The sequence below is a fragment of the Schistocerca gregaria genome, chromosome 1 (assembly GCF_023897955.1).
Source record: "Schistocerca gregaria isolate iqSchGreg1 chromosome 1, iqSchGreg1.2, whole genome shotgun sequence".
Lineage (NCBI taxonomy): Eukaryota > Metazoa > Arthropoda > Insecta > Orthoptera > Acrididae > Schistocerca > Schistocerca gregaria.
Window position 1 is genome coordinate 199,556,318 of NC_064920.1, and position 6,000 is coordinate 199,562,317.

General features: G+C 33.6%; 1 long non-coding RNA gene across 1 annotated transcript in view; it reads left to right on the forward strand.

Annotated features, from left to right (window-relative positions):
* Positions 1–5,344, forward strand: part of LOC126336733 (uncharacterized) — a 100,967-nt gene extending 95,623 nt beyond the window's left edge. The window contains exon 3 of the long non-coding RNA XR_007564990.1: positions 5,153–5,344. This is a non-coding gene — a long non-coding RNA (uncharacterized LOC126336733). The remainder of the gene's footprint in view (positions 1–5,152) is intronic.
* The last annotated feature ends 656 nt before the right edge of the window (positions 5,345–6,000 follow it).

Sequence of the window (6,000 nt, forward strand, 5' to 3'; positions counted from 1 at the left end):
TTGCTAACAAGTTACGTGTAAACAACACAAAAACAGAGGAAATTTATTTTCGTCTGAAGATATGGAAAGCAGAGAATCACACTGTCAAACTACTGGGACTAAAAATAGACCAAAGGCTCTCATGGGATGACCATATAAGGTATCTGACAGGTAAACTTGCAGGCATAGTATTCCTGCTGTATAAACTAAGATATTCTGCCAGTAAAAGTTTATTGATGCTTTGCTTTGCTACTATGTATTCTTTCAGTCACAGTCACAACTACAATATGGGATTCTGTTATGGGGTAATTCTCCAGGCACAAACTGTGTATTCAAATGGGGAAAAAAAAAACAATGAGATGTTTACAAGGCTTGGGCCCAAGAGAAAGTTGTAGGGAGCACTTCAGTAAATTAATCATAATGACACTCCCAAGTCTCTATATGTATAACCACTTAATATACGTAAAAGAAAATATACAACAATTTACACAGAGAATGAATTTACATTTGTGCAGCACTCGAAACAACTGCATGCTTGATATACCGTATACTAGGCTATCACTGACACACAACAGTCTAAAGGTGTATAATAAACTGCCACAATCCATCAAAACCCTCACCCACTTTCAATTTAAGAAGGTATTAGACACATGGCACAAAAATAAAGCACATAACTCAATTGAAGAATATCTTGGAAGTAATATGAAAGGAATGTATAAACATATAACTATCATTAAGTAAATGTGTAAAACTGTATAATTAATTCTTGTACATAAACTGTATAATGATTATTGCTGAAATTGTCTGATTAGTAAGAAGTTTCTGTATTTATATGTATTTATGTATATGTAAAATGATGATGTGAGTAAATGTACAAATTACTAACTACTAAAGAGATATAATAATAATAATAATAATAATAATAATAATAATAGTAATGAAGATTTTATTGTCTTTAGGCCATTACAGCAATTAACAACGTCAAATGAAGATACAATTTATACTACAGTGTGATAAGATATTGACTACTGAAATATTTCAGATTATATTACAATAAATGTACAATGAGTCATCTGTTGGATTACTGCATTTTACAGTTGAAGAATTCATTGATATCATAGAACGGGTGGGCAATAAACCATTCATGCAGTCTTTCTTTGAATGTATATTCAGGAAGATCCTGTATAGCATGTGGCAGCTGATTAAATAGTTTGTGCCCTGTGACTTCATAGCTATTTATTGATGTTGATAGTCTGTGGAAAGACGTGTATATGTGTTTGATGCTTCTTGTGTTGTAACAATGTACATTTTCTCTACGTTTCACATCTTGTAGGTTCTTCTTCATAAAGATTAAGACATTGTATATATAGAGGTTTATTACTGTCATAATTTTTTGTTTAGTAAATAAGGGTTTGCAATGAGGCTTATATGAAGAATTTGTAATTATCCTAATGGCTTTCTTCTGCAATAATAGGCTGTCATGTATACGACTACAGTTACCCCACAAGATAATGCCATAGGATGTTATCCTAATGGATTTCTTCTGCAATAATAGGATGTCATGTATATGACTACAGTTACCCCACAAGATAATGCCATAGGATATTATACTTTGGAAAAATGCAAAATAAGATGATCTGATGTATGTTTCAGGTACACAATTTCTGAGTTGTCTTAATAAATAAATTACTATAGATAGCTTACTACTAATATAGTTTACATGCTGGCCCCAGGATAACTTTTCGTCTAAATAAACTCCCAGGAATTTAACAGAAGTAGGGTCGTCAGATAGTGGCTTGTCTCTTAGAGTGAAGATTATCCGCCGAGTTTTATTTTCATTTAGCAGGAAACCATTTGCTCTGAACCAATATGCTACATGAGTGAGTGTATTTTCAGCACAGGTTTTAAGATCATTAAGACTGTTACTGCTATGAAGAAAATTCGTATCATGTGCATACAATACAGTGGTGGATCTAATAAATGCGGGGAGGTCATTGATCATTATCAGAAACAGGAAGGGCCCCAGTACAGATCCCTGAGGCACACCTACTTTAACATTTTCTATGTTTGTCATTTCCTTACCAACACAAACTAGCTGTTTATGGTTGTTGAGATAAGCTTTTAATAGTCCGAGTCTGTTTCCTTTGATGCCGTAGAATTCTAGTTTCTCTCGTAGTGGCGTGTGCTCATCACAGTTGAAGGTCTTTCTAAGGTCACAGAATGAGACCTGAGCAAAGCCTTTGTTCTCAAAAAATTTGAGGATGTAACTGAGTACCATGATGATTGCATCAATGGTTGACAGATTCTTCCTAAACCCGTATTGTGTAGCATTAATTATTCCTAGATTTTATGAAATATGTAAAATGCATTTTGATGAAGCCAGTTGTGTGGTTAACATGCTGAATGGCTAATAAATAAGCATATATGAAACATATATCACCCAGTGCCTCTTATTCCATTACTATCAAAAATATTTGAAGATGTAGTCACCATACAAATTAAAAATTTTTTGAAAAATTTAAAATAATCTCAAAAAATCGGTATGGATTTCAAAAAGGCAAAACCACATTATCTGCTATAAATAAGACAACTCACTGCATGCCAGAAGAATTTTTGTGACCTATCAGTGGCCTTTGATAGTGTGAATCACTCCTCCCTTGGGGAAGTATATTTATTTTAGAAATAATGGTAAATATGAGACAGTTAAAATATTGGCAGGAAATACTTTGTTAGGCCTACCTGAAAGATACATTCCACATGGAAACAAAACAATAGAGTTATTGGTTCAGGATAGGATGGGATACCAACAAAAGTGTTAAAAGCAGTCTCTAAAACAATTGCACCGTCACTATCTACAATAGAACCAGTTCCTTGAAGAAGATTATTTTTCAGACACACTTAAGTAGGCAGTAGTTAAGCCACTATTCAAAAAAGGCACAAAAGAACATATAGGAAATTATCACCCAGTCCCTCTTCTTCTATTACTATCAAAAATATTTGAAGAGGTAGTCAGCATACAAATTAAAATTTTCATAGAGAAATTTAAAATAATGTAAAAAATCAGCATGGATTTCAAAAAGGTAAAACCACAGTATCTATTATAAATAAAACAACTCACTGCAAGCCAGAAGAATTTTTGGGACCTATCAGCAGTCTTTGATAGTGTGAATCACGCCTTCCTTGGAAAAGTCTGGAATTAGGGGCACTGTATTACACTGGTTTAAGTCCTACCTAACCAATTGAAGACAAAGAGTGGTTATATCACCAGAGAGAGGAGTTTATTCATCAAAATGGAAAACCATTTCATAAGGAGTACCCCAAGGTTGTGTCATAGGTCCCATTCTCTTTCTGTTTTACATAAATAATCTTCCACTTAATATTCAGTGTCACTCAGTTTTATTTGCTGATGACAGATCTGTAATTATTGAAAGTGACGGTACTCACCTAATTCCCCAAACTGTATTAAATACTTCAGAAAAATTAGATACCTGGTTTGATTTAAATGGGTTAAAATTAAACATGGACAAGATTCAGTTAATGCAGTTTAAAAAAACGAGCAGAACTAAATGATATTCAGATCAGTCACAAAAATTCCTAGAAATGCAACTGGATAAAATTCTGTCATGAGGCTCACACGTACAGTACCTTGCAAATAAATAGCCTAGCATTTTCAATGAGAATTTTATAAAATGCTACCAGTGTGGGATAAGAAAAATAGAATATAATGTTGGCCACTCCAAAAAAAACCTAAGTATATTAAAGTTTCTCTCACTATACATCTATGAGCTCATTATCTTTGTACATAGTAACCCTGATTTATTTGTAGCAAATAATTTTGAATGTGATTACAACAGAAATCAATGCTGCCCACCCTTTGTTTAAAACTTTATGCTCAAACTCTGCAGTATATGGGTATGAAAATTTATAACAAAGTGAAAGGAAGAGAATTCCTCAGTATAAATTTAAAAGCACTGAAGAAAAACCTTATATGAGAAACTATTGCAGAAATGTTACTACTCGGTAGAATTCATGAATGAAAACCTGAAAATTTGAGCAGGAGAGAGTAAATACTAAGGACTGTTAATTTTTAAAAAGTTTGTTACTTTCTAAGAAAAATTATTAATTGCTTGATAAATTAATTATCCACTACAGTGTGTTCTATTAATTGCATTGTAAGGAAAATTGTAAACCAGTTTTTGTGTTTGGCGAGCCTCCTGTATGTTAAGTCAATGACTAATCCTATTTCATTTCTCAAATATATGTTGATGAAGATATCATTACGTCTACTGTTATAATATTTTCAAAGTTTCACAAATATGTCATTATGGGGGAAGTGAGATAGGGGGGAAGGTCATATTGCACTGAGTTAGAAGTTTCAAGCCTGTACTCTAACACTGGTTGGCATGTCCTAGTGTATTGGATAGCTCAGATGAAATTACTTAGAGCGATGAAGATGATCATATTTAGAGATAAGAAATGAAAACATATTTAAAGAAGAGAGAAAAATTTTCAGCACAGACTATGGGAGATGTTATGTGTGTTTTTGGTGTGTGTGTGTGTGTGTGTGTGTGTGTGTGTGTGTGTGTGTGTGTGTGTGTGTGCGTGCGTGTGTGTGGTCTGTGTCTGTGTCTGTGTCTGTGTCTGTGTGCATGTGTGAGAGAGAGAGGGAAGGGGAGAGAGGAGAAGACATGGTAGGCGTTGCAAAATGAAATAGAGAAAAAGAATGTGTATAAACTTTTTCTTAGTTGAAACAGACCTTTAAGCATAATTTAGATATTGGTGTGATCATGGGAGAGTCAGAAAAACTTGGTAAGAAGTAAATTTATTCAGTTTTATTCATTTTTCTAATATATTATATATGGGCACTGTAAGATGTCACTGCAGAATTAACAACAAAGTTTATCAGTCGCAGCTTACACAAATTTTATTGTTGGCTGTACCAGTTTCAACTTTTCACTCATTTTCAATAGCTCTATTGAAAACGAGTAAAAAGTCTAAACTGGTGGAGCCCATAAACAAAATTTGTGTGAGTATTGACTGATAACCTTTATATTTAAATTTAATGAGCCCAAGCGCACTCTCAGAAAAAAAAAAACATGGCAAATGTGCACAAAATTAACAGTGTAAGCATCATTCAACAGCACAGTTAAGTAATCTAGTATGTCTCCAACAGCTTTACTACTCTGGAGACTGTGGGCGAAAGTGTAAAGACAAACCAAGAAGTACAGGAACACTTTGACAAAACTGGAAAAAAATTTCAGGTCAGTAGTCAGAGATTCAGAAATATCATGAATGTTTTTGTGTTAAGGAAATAGTATGAGAAATTGATGTCTGATCCGGACCAGGACTCCATGGGTAATTGATACCAGGTACTACTATTTTTTAGGTCAAGTGCAGAGCTCAACAGTGTAATAATAATAATAATATGTTATTCAACTTCAAATGATTCATTGTAATACATACAAAAACAGGTTACAATTCTTGATATATAACATAATAATACATTCTTCTGAATATATCACTACAAATAAAATGGTTTGCTTAACACTGTTTATATATCTTTTCAAGGCAGTTTAGATTTTGTGTGTAAGTATGATATTTGTCTAATGTGTAAAAGGGATTTAGTAAGAGGACTGTCTTTAGCTAAAATTTAAGCTTCATTGATGGAATGGTCGTAACTGTATTGGGCAGTACATTGGCTAACATGATGGACATATCATCTGCATACAGAATAACTTTGGAACTTTGAGTGTAACGTTTTCTGTTGTTTACATAAATCAGACATAAAAGAGAACCCAATACTGAGCCCGGGGGCACTCCATATTTTATGTTAGTGATTCTGGGTTTGTGAACATCACTTTAAGTTGTAAGCATGACAAACTGTTTTTGGCTACATGTGTAAGACTTCATTAGGTCATGAGCTGTGTCTGTGATGCCAGCGTTCCATAGCTTATCTCATAGGATAGCAGAGTTCTCACAGTCAAAAACTTTCTCAAGGTTGAGGTAACTGTATTCATGCAG